At 37.6% G+C, this 17,596-nt stretch overlaps 1 protein-coding gene across 12 annotated transcripts in view; it reads right to left on the reverse strand.

Annotated features, from left to right (window-relative positions):
- The window catches only part of mbnl2 (muscleblind-like splicing regulator 2), a 92,278-nt gene extending 84,590 nt beyond the window's left edge, over window positions 1-7,688 (reverse strand). For 10 of the 12 annotated variants that reach the window (XM_012957322.3, XM_012957323.3, XM_031896158.1 and 7 more), the window contains exon 1: window positions 7,009-7,688. The gene's annotated coding sequence lies outside the window, so the exon portion shown is untranslated. 12 annotated transcript variants of the gene reach the window in all.
- Window positions 7,689-17,596: the final 9,908 nt, after the last annotated feature.

Here is a 17,596-nt window from a genome sequence, read left to right on the forward strand (position 1 = left end):
TCCAGCTTTACACCACTCTAGAACATAACTGAATATTCCCCAAATTACTTTTCTGTTATACCACAGCTCTTAATCTGCAACTGTCCATACCTGAAATACAGGATCCCCTGACAGATTTTGTGAATGGGTCAACCCTGGTCTATAAGGATGACAAAATGCAGAATTGACTTGTAACAGCAGTCTCTATAGGCCAACAGGTATATATTAATTAAAAATCTTATGAGGTTTCATATTATAGCAAATTATTCACCGTAAAGCAACTAAGTCTAGTTTACTTAGCATTAAGAAAGGGAGCACATCATTGGCTACTGTGTGAGCAACGAAAACTGTGGCTATTTTTTTTTTTTACACTAATATGCTACAATGAAATCTAAAGATGGTTTTATCACGTTTTCCACCTCACTGTAGACCTTACAGCTTGATTTCTAGCTGTCTTCGAAGTCAAACTTTCCCACCAGTCCTTGATTTTTTTTTAGCAACATTCCAGTCAAAGACACAGTAACAGGGGTCATTTACAAGCACAAAGCATGTGTGGTCACACAAATACAATGACATGGAAAGCTGGCCTTTTACAACTTTCCTGAGAATCTTGTGGGTTAAAAATATACTGTAAACATAGGCTTGCAAAGCCATAATATTTAATTAGAACAGAAAAGTGGTTTCCAAGCTATGAGGTTAACACCCCTGAGGTCCCCAAAGCATTGAAAGGATGGCCTAACAAAGCCCAGTTAGGGTGATATTTGTGGGTGAACATTTATTTCTTCCTTGCTTATTACTATTTCATACATATCAACAAAATGTTCGCCAAGCGTGCAACATCATTGCAATGACACATGACATGAACAGATGGCCTCACATGCCTCCAAAAGAACATATTTCACTTGATTATGATTTATGGTTGCCAGATTTAGTTTACATAGGGAAAATGCGCTTACTTTGTAAAAAGTACAATAGTCATAGAAACAGACAAACAGGTCATGCAACTCATGCATTTTTTTTTTTAGTAGGGGTGCATTATTTTTTACAATTCCAGTACTTATGACTTAAGTGTCACCACTAGGCATAATTACGGATGAAATCACTAAATTTAAAGATTTTTACCAGATTATTCTCTGCTGCTGTGCATTATATCAATATAATCTACAAGACTGCATTTTACAATTAACCGAATTACAAATGATAAGAAATGGCTTAAAAGATGTACTTCCCTTCTGTACACATGAGGCAATTTGTCTGGCATTGCCATCCACCCCTGTTCACCTGTCACCTCAATGCGTGCATCAGATGGGGTGTTCTACATTCAAATGTGTTAAAAACACACTATGTCTGTCCCTGCCCTAAGGTACAATATAACCCCAATAGAATTAAAAGATTATTTGAAGTCACTTTGGAATTATGTGATTTTTATAAAGATATACGATTAATACAATATGAGATTTGTATATTTAGGCAGGATCCTGTACCTAACGATATATAGGATATAAGATTCTGTTAATTTCTTTGAAGTGATTTTCAGAAATGTCATTAAATTGCTTACTTTAGGGGAGCTTTGCATTTTGTAGTAGAAAGACATTTACTTATTTAGATTTGAGAGAATGTGTGTTTCCAAAAAAAAATAAGGCTTTCTGGGGTGACCTTACTTTTTTGTAGCTTTAGCCCACACAAAATGCAGTACATGTTTTGATATTGCAATAGCAGAAATGACATCCATCAGCCATGATAGCTCATATTCACTATTTTTATTTTGGGGCCTCTATGTGTCACATGCAAGCTTTGAAGTGATGGTTTAATTTTCAGTTCCATGTGTGTGGTTTGGAGTAGAATGACATATCTACCCATTTTGGATTTGTCAAAATGTGTACTTTAAAAAAATGTTTAGTCCCCATGGTAAACCTATTACTGGTCATGGAATTTTGCTTTTAAATTTAAAGTATGCAGATTTCTGGAGCTTTGGTAATTTGAAAGCATGGTGCTGGGAGTTTTTGACCCATACAAATCAGAGATCTACATAAAACTATACTTATTAAAAAACTATGCATAAAAAAAATTCTATAGTGTTCCTAGATAAACTGAATGTCCCCCCTCTGGCCGTAGTCGTAACTGAAGTGTTAAATTGTTATGGCAGTGATAAGGTTAAGAGGACAATATACACTCAAATTCCCCTGCAGAGCTGGGGGAAAAAAACAGGAAAAAAAGCTACATTGATATATATTTCAATACAGGTTATGATGAACCTAGGGATCTATTACTGATATGAGGAAAAACATTTATGTATGGACATGTTCAGTTTGCCACAACCCCAATGCCATCATGCCAGGTCCATGCCCTCTTGTGGCTACTAGTATTGGTATAGTAAACACAATAGGAAACTTCAGGTGGTGATAAGAACCAACAAGCCAGTGGTACAGTGGCAGAAAAATAAATAAATTAAATGAAAAATAAGGGTAATATATTGGTCCTTCAAGTTAGTATATTAAAACAATAACAAACAAGTGCTCTTTAAATAAAACATAAATCCAAGAATCCTATTTTTGGTATACTGTCTTCATTTTTGTAACAATACATTTTTACAGAGCAGGTGCCAAAAATATCCAATTGCTGTTACAAGGCCAACAATGACTGAAGTGTCTGCGAATTAAATAATGTCTGGCTCGTGTCTGTGGCCACGAGTGTTCAGAAAAAATAACCTTATTTAGAAAACTCACTGCTTCCTAACAGTTAACCAAGGGAAGCCATTTAGTATATGCAGATTTATACCCAATCCAAATGAAGCTGCTCTTTTGGGAGATGCAGGGAGCACTTTCACAGGATAATGAGAAGGTCCTGGCATTCTCTTTCAGGAATTTGCACTTTGACCTTACAAACACAAGTGCACAACTTAAAAACTGCTGTCAGCAATGGTTTCCTAAAACAGTCTACGTTCCACACGTCCCTGTCACATCATGTGTGAAGTACAAACCCTACCAGGCAGAAGACAAAATGAACAAAAAACAACTCTCGCTGTTGGCAGGGAAAAAATAAAATAATAATCCTATATTATCATTTTAGCCTTAACATGCATTGTAGGGCACAGAGTATGGTTAAGCAGTATTAAAACCCAAGGCAATACTAGTTGGATTCCCCACCTGCTTGTTCACACCCACTGCTCTGCCTGCACACCAATGCCCCCCCGTGCAGCTTGCCGATCACTCCTGCTGCTACAGTCTGCTAACACTTATTTATTACATATTTTGGAGGACTGTACAATTAATGGGTGTATAATAGGGATGCACCAAATCCAGCATTTGCTTCGGGGGTTTGGCCTTTTGCAGCAGGATTCAGAGTTGGCCAAATCCAAGTGCCTGGCCTAACCGAATGCTTAAAATCACGTGACTTTACATCACACGCACACAGCAATTGACATTTTTTTGCTACACGAACAGTGTGTGGCTCTCTTTAAACCTTCCACAGCCTAATTTGCATATACAAAAGAGCTTACGGGAAAATGTTATGAGACATAAGGTGTGAGTGCACATACAGGTGTATAGGGCCACATTATTACTAGGGTCCTGAAAGGCAGTATTTAAAATTGTTTAGCATATCAAAGGGCCCCAGAGGGTACAAGTTACTGATTCTGCCCTACTAGGTACATAGTGGCACTATTTTGGTGTATTTTACTCCGATAAAATCCCCTAGATTTGCTTACCAGCTGCTTTGTGTATAGCACAATTCCTTGGCAGGTGGACTAAAGTTCTCCTACACATACAGTACAAATACATGTACCGTAAGAGTGCTTAATATCTTTCTGCAATTGAAGCTGTAGACGTTTATAGATTCATGCACGCTTAACTCATTGCTTCTGCCATACAATAAATTCCAGTCTAGAACATCAGACCAAACAACCTTGGTCCAAACCAAACTTTGCTCTCATTGGCCACATCATGCCACACACCCAAATCTTCAAGTAGAGTTGTTTGGATGATGCTGTGACAGATCATGTGCCCATTCTAAATTAAAGCACATTCTGTTCAACATAAATCAGACCAAAGTCTGTAGTGCAGCCTTACATGGGTATACGTGTGCAATCAATAAAGACATAGCTGTGGTCCAAACCATATAAATACATTAGGGAATAACTACAAGACAGAACAATTCACTGCAATGCATAATCAACTGCTCATATGTTTTAATGCTTGTGACTATGCTTCCCTCAATGGGGTTGTTAACCTTTAAGTAAACTTTTAGTATGTTATAGAATTAGCAATTTGTAGCACATTTTCAATTAGTCTTCATTTTCTATTGTTTTTTGATTATTTGTCTTTTTTATGACTCTTAACAGCTTACCCAGGAAGCCAAAAAGAACTATTGCTCTGTAAGGCTGCAAATTTATTGTTACCTTTTATAACTTATCTTTCTATTTAGGCCTCTCCTATAAATATTCTAGTCATTTATTCACACCACTTTTGGGCATAAGCCATAAGTTAGCTGCTGAACTAAAATCTAAATAATTAAAAAACACACAATAAAAAATGACAACCAATTGCAAAGTACTTTAAAATATCACTCTCTACATCACCCTTTAAGAGATGCTATTTTGAAAAACCTTTTAGTTATTATCTAATAATTTATTTACCATGATACAGGTAGAAAATATGATCACTCTTTTCTTAAAAATTGTTTTACATCTTTGAATTAAAACTTTTTAGGAGAGCAAGGTGTGTGTATGAACTTTGTTTCATACAAAGGTGTGGTTGACAGTATGGTCACAGTCACAACAGTCACGGTCAAAACAAATTAAAAACTCATTTGGTGAAATTCTGTTAAACATTAAGTGCAGTCAAAAAACAAATACAATATAAAGCAACATGAAATGATCATGGGTCTTTTATAAAGTTTACAATAGTGAACAATGGCCACTTGCAACATGCTTTAATCAACATCTGGCCAACTAGGTACAGCTGTACATAACACTTGCTCACAACAGCAATACAGAGACAGCAGCAAATAGCTACAAATAAGCTTCATTAACAACAATGCATTTGTTTGTTACATTTGGTCAGGGTTGTCACTATAACTTAATTCAAAACAAATCTAAAAAATTACAAGGAACTAACAGGCTTGTGTAGATACATGTACATTTTCCCTTGTATAGCGAGTCCTGTCCTTAGTTGATAAAGGATATGGGGCAAATCACCAGGGCTGTCCATATTTTTCTATATATTGGGCGAATCTAAAACATTCTCATATGCCAAATGATTACAATTATGCTGTCATACAAATAAGTCTATAGAGCTCCAAAGCTGGGCAGGGGGGACATAAAAAGGTCTTGAAGGGCCACATCCTGCCCCTTTTTACTGCCAGTCATTCTAACTTCTATATAAAGAAAATATTCCCATGTACAAACAGGCACACCCAGGTGCATGCAGAAGAACACTCTCATAGTCCTAGCAACCATTTTATGGAGTGTGATCAATTAATGTCTAAAAACAGGAAAAACACGATGCTGGCAATGAAAGTGATGGAAATATGAGGTATAAAAACACAGCTTGTTCCTGCCAGAGCCCATGATATTACAGAAAAAGCTTTCACAGCTAAGGGACTTTGCTCAACAAGGATGGCGACCAGGGAATAAACACACCTGCCCTTCACAATGCCTTACTTTATTGCAGCACTGCATGACATCATTGGCTACATAAAAATGGATTCATTTAAAATCTATACCCAGAAGAAGATCTTATTTAAGCACCTTTATTATCCTGATGCCTTGCTGGTGCATTAGTGCCATCATTCTCAAATCTTACCTATAAAGTAAAGATGCCCAATGGGCTTCCAATGTTTGTTTTCATACAGGTTTATCATGGTTGCTTACTGCTTTGACAAAATTGAATTTATATTATACAGGTATGGGATCTGTTATCTGGAAACCCATTATCCAGAAAGTTCCGAATTATGGAAAGGCCATCTTCCATAGACTCCATTATAAGCAAATAATTCTAATTTTTGAAAATGATTCCCTTTTTCTCTGTAATAATAAAACAGTACCTTGTACTTGATCCCAACTAAGATATAATTAATCCCTATTGAAGCCAAGACAATCCTGTTTTGTTTATTCAATATTTAAATGATTTTATTTAGTAGACTTAAGGTATGGAGATCCAAATTACAGAAAGATCCCTTACCTGTAAAACCCCAGGTCCCAAGCATTCTGGATAACAGGTCCAATACCAAAATATATATGTATATATATTCATATAGAAATACAAATGCCAGGGCCAGGATTAGGATGCCCTCACTAACACAGGGTGTACAACTGGTTTCCCAGTGGGAATGTACGCATGGCACCCAGAGGGACATGGCAGTGGCCAAAAAATGAGTTGGTGACTTTCTTTCAGAATGAAAGACTATTATCCCGGTGTCCCAGAGATAAATCAGCCAAGTCATATGTACATTTATCATTATAATTCGGCCACTAGGGGACTGCGACACTGTTCCCCTGGAGTTTATAAATGACATTTAATTTTACTTTGGCAAAGTAAGCGGCATGACAGGCTCCATTTATGCGAAAAATACAGAGACGTAGCTAAATAATAAGGTAAGTATATTGGCGGGTGTAAAGTCTCTATGTAGTGGCACTAGGTGGTTCCGTGCAGCAGGTAGCCAGTCGCACAGGCGCACACAACCCTTCCATATGTAGCACTGTTATTACTCCATTGCTATTATTAATAACTTAGAAGCCATAACCAACTGCACCCAAAGGCAGAGCTTAAAGGCCAGCAGCAGTGAGACAGGATGGGTCCCCTCCCTCAGCACTCAGCACCCTAAAGGAGGAAACGCTGTCACCCAGCCAGGAGCCCGCTGCACAGAAGGGAGCGGCCGACGCATGGAAATCCCTGCCTGTTGCCCAGACTGATCCCAGGCCCATCCCCACAGGCTCTGCACCCACACTGAGCCCCAAGCGCTGCTCTGGCACTGAAGGAAAGTGCTGGCCCAATTCCGGTAGACAGGTTCCCCGGAGAGCCGGTTCCTTACCTTTCTGAGGAGGTGACAGGGAGAGAAGAAGGAGCGGGGGGAAGCGATCCTCTCAGTCCGTGCTCGTACTGCTAGTGCTGAGGAAGGAGGATGTGCGAGAGTTGCCGTGTGTCACTGAGCCAGGCACAGGGGGTGGGAGCACAGAAGGGAGGGACGAGGCAACTTGTCAGTGTTTCTAATCTCTCCCAGCTTGCAGTACTGTGCTGCAATAGCGCTCACACCAGCCGCATTCGGGTTCATGCTTGGCTTGTGTATGGCCGGCTAGGAACAGGGCGCAACAGTCAGACCAGAAACTACACACACAGCCCAGCGCTTTCACAACTCAAAGATTTCAGTTGTCACTACACCATTGGCCGTGCGTGTAGCCTGGTGCCTTGGAATATACTGGGTCGATTTTAGGAAATAAATCTGAAAAATTAAAGTGCACCCTGCTTTCTCCACCACTATAATATATATATATATATATTTTTTTTTTTAACTACTTATCCCACCTCCCCCACTGTTCATAACAGTTATACGATCTCTTCTTACTTTATGCTGACAGATCCCTCCTACCCCATTCATCCCCCACCCTCCTGACTGCGATGCCAGTTATGCTATCCTTTTACTTTTTCCTGACAGGTCCTAGCTTAGCCATTAAACCTCCTCCCCGTGATGTCGTCTTTCCATGCAACGTCATCCCTGGCTCCTCCTCTGTGTGATGTCATGCCTTTGCATTCCACCATCATTCTTATGGGCTGCAGAATGATTGCTCCTCCTTCCGCCCTTCTTTGTCATCCTACAGACCTCCCCCTTGTGACTTCTTCCCTAAGGCCCTCCTACTTCACTTTTCAAGCATACACTCTGATTCTAAAGCACTTCTTTAGCTGCATTCTACCATAGGCAGATGGTGATATTTCTCTTTTGGGAGGCTAAAGGTGCCATAAGTAGGATTACCAACTGATGGGCCTGAAGGCTGATTGCTTACTGGTGGCCTTTTTAGAACAAAATATTGACTTTTTCAGTGAGAAAATCAGATAGGGTTGTAACCTTTAATGAAAAAATAAAAATACTGGATTACCTATATGTTTATTTGTGTGCCCTATTAATAACTGACAACAAACAGCATTATCTATGCCGCTGGCAGTGCTACTTTTTTTTTTTTTTTTTTTATAGATCTGCCCCTTAATAAATAGAAGAGGGCAGAATTAGCTGTATATGTACTGTACCTCTTTGTCCTAATAGCACAAAGCTACCTGAAAGTTTGGACAGATATGTGAATGTGGCGACTAGATTGTGGCATGCAAAGATCTTTTTCATCTGCGTATTTTCCAAAAAGGCTGCAATATAACAGTAATATAGAACAGTAATAAAACCAGCAATATTTGCCACAATCAATTCATTCTTCAGATCAATTCATTTCAATAAAAGGCACTTCTCGTTCTATCTTTGACATTTTTCAGTGGCTTTTTAAGTCTGTTACATTACCTTTCTCACCACTCAGTACCTTCTTGTCAATGCCTTCACTTTACTTGGTTCTAGTAATACCAGATCATACAGCATGAGAGGCACACTGTTCTGGCTGTCATTGCCATTAGACATCCACTATCCAGTGTGCAAAGGTTCCAGTGATATTAGAGGGTTAAGCCATAGCTTTAAGTGCAGGCTGCATTAATACACAACCTTCGAGCCAAACAGTACAATGAAGACATTATTATGACCTTGCATTGATTCCAAGTGAGTAGGTTAAGAAAGGAATATGTTCTACATAATAGATCTGTGGGTCTATACAGCCGACTGTGGGAAATACAAATATTTATGTCAAAAAGATGTTGCTGCAGTGTGTCAGCATATAATATCTTAGTGATCCTAGTTAAAACAGTGCACTTAAAAACATATTTATGAATTGCATTTGATCTCCTCTATTGCTTGTCTTTGCAAGTTCATGTTTAGCCACCCATATCAACACTGTGTATGCTGCTGCTGCCAAGGTCCAACATTCTATTCAGCACACAGAAAAACTGCATCTAAGGTAATTGTTGCTCATATGTAAGTGAACATTTTGTAACATTTATGCATATTTTATTATTACTTTCTCTTGCATTTACAGCAAGAAGTTTGTTTACCAAATAAATGATTAATGTAAAACCACACAAAACTTGTTATTATGCATAATGAAACAGGACATAATTTATTTCCAATATACATGTATTAACATTTCCCAGTGGTTTTAACCATATTTGTAACCAGTGTTTGCTATGTCTTTCCGTTTTCTGGGCCGGACTGTTAAAGCAATGTAATCGGCGCCATTATTTCCTTTTTTTATCTTTAATCAACTTACAACATTGATTCAGGAGTTGCAACTAGCAAATGTAGTTCCCAAAATCCGTTCATGGATTTTGCTGCCCATGAACTGCATCAGCCTTCCATAGATGGCTATTGCACATGTGTGGTGTTATGTTGAGCATGTGTCAGAATTACCTCTAAAACCACGAAGCAGAGAAAGATCTTCCAGTTGTACAAGGGACATCTTCCCTTGACTTATACATGATCTCAATATAGGTCTTAGATGGCATATTTGTGAAATTTGGAACATAAAGTAAGCACATCAATAGAAAAATTTAAGTACCTACATTCTTCATAAATACATAGAAGAAAAATATTATTAGTTGGTGGGGCTGAGTACATTCTTAGCATTTAATCACAGACTTGGTCAAAAACTGATGGCTGGATCTGCTTTGTATTCTTCCTTTCTTTTACTTTCATTTCTCCTCATTTTGTCACAACTTCATCCAATTGCGCTGTACACTCCTTGTCGCATTGACTAATGGGCAAAGGTCTACATCTAGTCATCAAGGTAACTGTAGTTCAGAGCCCTAATGTACAGTCATCCTTGCAGCCAGGACCTGCATTTATATGTAAAATTATGCTTATACACTTCCGACAACTGCAGTACTCAATATTTTCAACAGCTGAGTTAATCAGAAGGTTAATTAAGTGTTGGTCAGTAGGCAACATGCCATTCTGAGCTTATTTTTACTAAGGACTGGATCATAAGTACAGGGGTTATTGTGGACCTGAATCAGAGCAGATAATAAAAGTTTGCTGAAATTGTGCATAATGGGTGAAAATGTTCCTTAAATGCTGCCATGACATTCAATGGAATAGAATGATAGAATTTTTTCACATTATATTTATTCCAATATAAAAGGCTGTGTGAATTAAGGACAATGCTAATTCAGGCACAGTGGGTCCCTAGACCTTGATGAAGTATGAAAGATCCCATTCCAAATCATATTTAAATGCAAATATTCAGGCAAGGCGTGTTTAATGTACACTGTAACCTATGCCTAAGAAAAGTTTTTCATTTGGTTTAGTCTGACGTCTGAGAATTGCAATATATACGTATGAGCATATGAGCAAATATTAGTCACCTGGTCTACATAAAAAAAAACAAAAAAATAGAAACACAAAACAGAAGCCCTATAGGAATAGAACAGAAATGCCACCTACTGGCAGGTATACAGAATGCACTGCTTCTCTTATTCTCATGCTGCGTGGTTTGCATTGCAGTAAAGTGGTGTTTTTATATAAATAAAGCTGAATTACACATTAGACTAATGTCCCACGGAGCAATTTAGGCGCCCACTATAGATCTCTGCTACAGCGAGTGACTAATCTCTCCTAAATGCCATTCCACTGGCAACAAAGGCAATATCCAGTGGACAGGCCTAGGCATTGCCTTGGTTTTCTGCAGGAGAAAACTTTGCATGACTTCAGAAAACTGAAGTGATGCATAGGCCTTTCCACTGGTGATTCACTTTGTTGCAGGTGAAAAGGCATTTACAGTAGGAGAGATTAACAGAGATCTAGCGCGGATGACTAATCTCTATGTGGGACATCATTCTTATAATACAAGAATATAATTCTGATATAATTAATGTATTCTTTACCTAAACATCTTTAGAAATACTTTGATGAAGTGCACTATGGCTTTATTTAGTTAGATCAGAATGCTTTCTACTTGTTACTTATGTTGTGCTTTTTCTGGTTTTCATTGTGCACATATGCTTTATACTGTTATTTGCACCACTCATTACCTATATATAGCAGTACGCTATTCCCATGGTATTGACTTGGGCCGGTTGCATTTATGAACATTCCTAATAGGGTGCTATAAACCTTTTGCACCTAGATGTAGACAGTAGAACTGTTCTAACTTTTCTTTCAAAAATTCAAGGTGGTAGACAGAACAGCTGTAACTGACATTGGATTGTATTCGTTTTATTACAACATTAAAAAAATTATTTTTAGTATGATGCAGAAATATTTTAGAGTTAGACAATTTGCAGTAGGTCTTTATTTTTGTGGCTTTTAATTATTTACATTTTTGTTAAGCATCTTCTCCACTTTGGAATTTCAACTGTTATTTTGTTGCTAGGGTCCAGTTTACTGTAGCATCACAATAGTGATTTGAATAACAGACTGGAAGATGAATAGGCAAATAAAAAAGAAATAAGAAATAAGAGGCAGATAAGAAAGATAAATATTAGACAGTAACAATAACAATAATATTGTACCCTTAAAGCTTTTTGGCTTCCGGATCAATGACCCCTCCCCCATTAACCACACAGCATTCTAAACTAAGATGGAAGCTAGAAAAAAGAGAAATTGGAAGGCAAATAATTAATAAACTATACAAAATATGAAAGGAAGACCTATTAAAATTTTTTATGAATATGCCATTGTATCACATACTTAAAGTTAACTTAAATGTGATCTACTTCTTTTACATCATTTGTAGCTTATTCTATGTATAGTTGGAAGCTATGCATGTATTGTATTTGTACTAAGTAGTGTATTTCTCAGTAAGAAAGAAAGCATATTGGATTGGAATAATTGGAAACATCATGATTTAAGTCATCAACAAAATAATTATACATTTTCTAGGGTGGGCAAAGGTTATAAAAAAATTGTAGGAGATGGCAAAAAATCTATATTCCAGTGCCAACCACATGGAGGAGGAAGTGAATTTATCTTTTATCAGAAGGACAGCCCATTAGTTTATAGTTCCAATTCCTTTATCAAATATTGATTTACTGCAAGTTTTATCAGCATAACAATAGCAAAGCAAAAGAATCCAGTATAGTGCTGATACTCCCACGCATTCCACACTGAGCTCAGCTTGCTGACAGGGAAAAACACAGGGAATTAGAGCTTTAACGTGTGCTACATTTGTGCAAATTAACCTCAAATGAAAGTATTTCACTTTACAATTACAATTCAATATGATGTAGTAAGTGGTATTGCAAGGCAATTAGGGTTAATCTCTTGTGGTTTTTGAAATATTGACATGTATTTCTACAGCAACTAGCAGGACTGTATGTACCTGGCTCTTGAGGGCCTGTGCAGGGCTGATGGGACAGGCAGTGGAGCCAGAGCTGCCTGAAATGCAGCCCAGAAAACCAGGCATCAGTTTGGCAGATAAATAGGAAAGCTTTTCTAAAGAAAGATAGATAATAAAAATATGAATTACATAAAAATATGAATTACAATAACACTAAATCATCACTGTATATGCATATCTACCAACATTTGAAAAATGCAAAGAGGGACAATAAAATAAATTCCTATTTTTTGTGACCGCACATCTTGAATTCCACTCCCATTTTACAAAATTAGGCAGGTTATGTAAAGTTTGAACACATTTATGGAGGTTTTGGGGTCTTGTTTTATGTGTTATTACAGTTTTGAAGATGCAAGTCTCAGTTCCCCCCAAGAGACCTGTTTTTCTTATTAGTTACAATTGTATCTAAGTGCAGGTGTTGCCTGCTAAGTGTTGTGGGATGTCTAAATACTTATTTGATTAAGTTTGAGAAACTTTGTATCTTATTTTTTGGTGTTCAGTGCAGGAGATCAAAGCTAATGAGGGACTTTTCAATAAGAATCTGGGAAAGCGGGCTGAGCTGTTAAAATCAGGACTGCCCAGTGGACTATACCACTTTTTCAGTTACAAGCTGGTAATAAGTAGAATAGGAACACCAATATTATAATAGGTGTACAAAACAAATAATAAAGACCAGACAAATAGTTTTCTAGAAAAGGCCTCTCTATAACATACTAAAAGGGTCAATTACTATTTGATCCTCCCTTGCTGAGCCTGTCCCCAAACTTTTCTAAAGTCTGTCTCAAAGCAATCATTATGGTTGTATACAAGCTGCTAATATTTGTGTGATGCTGCTAAGAAAAATCTATTATTGTATCCCATTTTAAAATTTGGAAAGTCAACAAGTTATCTCATAGAAATTCCTTATTAAAGGCGAACTAAAGCTTAAATAAAAAGTAGGGTAGAAATGCAGCACCCTATGTTTTGGGCTTCTGTACCAGCCGAAGGAAACCACAGCTCTTTAGCAGTACAAATCTGTAAATCGCAAATAGCATGGGCTTAAAGGCACTGAAAGGATCTTGAACAACTTTACTGCAGAAGTATAATATCAAAAGCCAGAAATGTAGTACTAGCATTTCCAATACCAACCTGTATTCTTGCTTACAGCCCTCAATTTCCCTTTATAAAACATATAATTTTTTCAAGGTACAGAGAGAATAAATCTAAGCTGTGGAAGGGATCTATTAAAGATGATACATAAGCGGGAAGTATTTTGGATTTTTACCTTGAACACAAGGATTCCTGTAGGTATGAAGTCTGATATTTCATGCTATTATGGACCACCTATGGTGGACCCAGGGATATTTGTGAATATAATTTGAAATGTTATTTAAAAACAGCATTGTATTATTTACTCTATATCCATTATGTAAACATTGTTGCTTTTATTTTAACTTGGATCTTTCCCTTATTTTCTAAAAGGGATACTGTGCCTTTAAAAATGTGCCCATGGGACACAAAACATGTAGGGTATCTTTGCAGATGTCAATTTTTTATGTAACTTTGAATAAAGAAATTTTTTATTCTTACATTCTGTGATCGTTGTGGATCATTTGAGAGTCTTTAAGCCCATGCTGTTTGTGATTTATGGATATCTGCATGCATGGGCGTCCGCAGAAAATTTTCCAAGGGGGGGCAAGTAAGCTAGCATCATCCTGCAACAGACAAATATATATATATTTTTTTTTTTTTTGCAGGATGATACTAGGGGAGGCTAAAGATGGCCCATACACAGACTGACCTACAGCTAATGTGGATTCGCTGCTGGCGTAAAAAGTTAACCTCCCAACTACCTCTTGCCGTTCCCACTGACTCCCAGGGATACTGTACAAAAGTGGGGGTGGGGGTGCTTTTTTTTTTACCCTAAAATGTTTAGTATGTAAAAGTATTCATACGCGCACTTCTGTTAGGGGATCTGCAAACATTTGTGTTTGTGATCAGTTAGCTTAAAGGGGTAGTTTGCATTCGAATTCACTTTTATTTTTAATGGTTTTTCAGTTATTTAGCTTTTTGTTCAGCAGCTCTCCATTTGGTATTTCAGCAGCTATCTGGTTGCTAGGGTCTTATTTACCCTAGCAACCAGGTAGTGGTTTAAACAAGAGATGGGAATATGAATAGTTAAGGGGCCTACTTGGAAAAATAAGTAATACAAAATTATAATAATAAAATTGTAGCCTCACAGAGCAATATTTTTTGGCCCCCATTTGAAATCTGTATAGAGGCAGAAGAGAAAGGCAAATTATTCAAAAAAATTAATTAGGAAGACCAATTGCAAAGTTGCTAGGAATAGGCCATTTTATAACATACTAAAGGTTAACTTAAAAGTAAACCACCCCTTTAGATGTGTTTATGTTAGTTTTATAGCAAGAAAGGCAGTGGATACTGACTCCCCATTATATACAGTGAGACGCAGTCCTTATTTACAAAACCAGCACATTATATGCCATGAGGAGCAGTGGGTACAGATGGCAGATATTCAGGCCCTGGCACTATAACACTGGCACGGATACACAACATTGGCTCCACTGTAACTTACTATAAATGAACAAAACAATGACAAAAAAAAAAAAATAGTAAGTGCAAAAAACAACAACAAATATATAAACACACAATGAGCTTTTTCAGAGGGAAAGAGTTAACTTACCCTCCATCTGTTAGGGTAGGGGATAGATTATAAATTATTATAGATGTCAGGTCAGGCAAAAAACAATTTAATGTCAGCTAGTGATTCTTTAGAACTGTATAGTACCCGTGTATAGTACCTGGGTATAGTGCCTGTGTATAGTACCTGTGTATAGTACCTGGGTATAGTACCTGTGTATAGTACCTGGGTATAGTACCTGTGTATAGTACCTGTGTATAGTACCTGTGTATAGTGCCTGGGTATAGTACCTGTGTATAGTACCTGTGTATAGTACCTGGGTATAGTACCTGGGTATAGTACCTATGTATAGTGCCTGGGTATAGTACTGTAAGTTGAGAGTTGGTTCTTAGGTAAAGTTACAGCTGCAGATTCTTCTTTTCATCTTCATTTCTGTTTCCAGTTTGCAAAATCTCCCGATCCCTGTGTGCATCTGTGCTCTGATTGGTCAATTTTACTGTCTGTCAAGGAAGCTGTGCTCTGATTGGAGAATCTACAAGAAGAAAGATCCAATCGGAGCTCAGCAAAACGGGCTTGAGGGGGGGGCAAGTGCCCCCTCTTGCCCCCTTCTGTGGATGCCCATGTCTGCATGCATGAAAATAAATCGCACAGTAGGAGTGAGAAAAAATGGGCATTGACTTTAATGCATTTGGCGTGAGGATGGTTTCACAATTTTTTTATGGTTTCACAAATTTTTCATCAGTTTAATAAATTTTTCAGTGAAGTGAAATGGGACAGATTCACTCATCACTAATGATTTGTGATGACCCCTAAGCTTCTCAATAGCTGCCCAGAATACATTGAGCATGTGAGTGTCACTGACAAAATCCAAGATGGGGAGCTCCTGTGCACAACTTTGTAGGCCTGGATCATTACTGTTATAGAGTTGCTGATAATTTATGTCGGTACAGTAAGTTCAGTATTTCAAATATGACTTTTCTAACTATATTCGTTTTAGGGTTTGGTTCTCCTTTAGAAATATAAAGGCAACTATTTGATATGAGGCATTGTAATACATGTATCCATCTCAATTAAATGGGGCATGTAAAATTCAACGATGTCTGGTATTGGTACCAGATGCTGTAATTACAGTCATAAACACAGAACTATTTAACATTTTTATCATAAGTATATCAGAAAAGTGCTTAGTATGGCATTTTCTATCATTATGCAAAAAAGACACTTTTAATTTTTAAACAATATAGCAGAAGCCAGTTTATTATGAGATCTGGAGGAGAACTGTCTTTTACTACTTCTGTGTCTGCTACATGTCAGAGATTCAAAAGCTTTAAAATTCAGGCCCACAAATAGAAAGAAATCAATGAACACTGCTTTTAATTGCAATTACTTTTACAATAACTTTTAAACCATTGAGTTTCCTTCATTAAGCTTAAACTCCTCGAAACGTTTTTTTCGTAAACATTAGTGATGAGCTTGGCTGAAAAAATTTCAAAACTGCACAACAAGATTACTATAATTTTTGTCTAGATCATTTTTTAATAGGATTACATATCTGATGCAGATTACATTTTTTGGGGCTAACTGAATGGAGATTTTACCAATACTCATTACCATTATTTATTCTTTCACAAGGGTTGCAAAGTAAAAATGGGATAAAAGGGCCATGCTTACAAAAGCTTATAATATAAAGAGTGATGGAACAATGGAAACTCAGCATCAGGGTGTATAGGTCCCCATACACAGGCCGATTCTAGCTGCTGATATCGGTCCCTTAGACCGATTTGGCAGCTAATCGGCCCGTGTATGGGGACTACTGACGGGCCTGCCCAACCGATATCTGCCCTGAAATCGGCCAGATCTCGATCGGGCAGGTTAGAAAATCTAGTCGGATCGGGGACCACATCGGCTCATTGATGCAGTCCCAGAACCGACTGCTCCATTGCCGCCAATATAATTCAGTTGTTTGGCCCCAGGGCCGAATTAGCCTACACGCTCCCCGATATCGCCCACCGGTAGGTAGGGATATCAGGTGAAGATCCACTCGCTTGGTGATCTCGCCAACCGAGCAAATCTTAACGTGTATGGGCACCTTAAGGAATGTTCTTCTCCAAACAGATTGGTCTTTAGGGAACATATGAAGGTTCAGAGGGATGGGGAGAGTCTTATAGGTCTTTGCAGGGAAAAGAAACTGGGGAATGGGATGGAGCTAGAGAAAGCAACCAATAGAGTTAAATTATCTAGAATGGTGGGTGGTCAACTGTGACAACAATGATTAACCCCCGTAGTACTCTGCTTCTTGAATATGCCCTGATGTCCCGAAACTAATACAGAATTTACACATAAGATATAAATATATATATAAATGCAGTAGGGAATGTATTTTATTTACCTCATTTTAATAATAGAATTCAAGTTATTTTTATAGGCATGATAAGTGGCCCTTATCCAAATCATAAAAACTGGCTATGGGTATAGGAAAAGTGTACTATAATTATGATTAAATGTTTTAACTGCTTTAAAACCCTGTCAAGAACCTGACTGCCCCATGATCACACCACTGA

Source organism: Xenopus tropicalis, chromosome 2 (assembly GCF_000004195.4).
Source record: "Xenopus tropicalis strain Nigerian chromosome 2, UCB_Xtro_10.0, whole genome shotgun sequence".
In the NCBI taxonomy this organism is placed as follows: Eukaryota; Metazoa; Chordata; class Amphibia; order Anura; family Pipidae; genus Xenopus; species Xenopus tropicalis.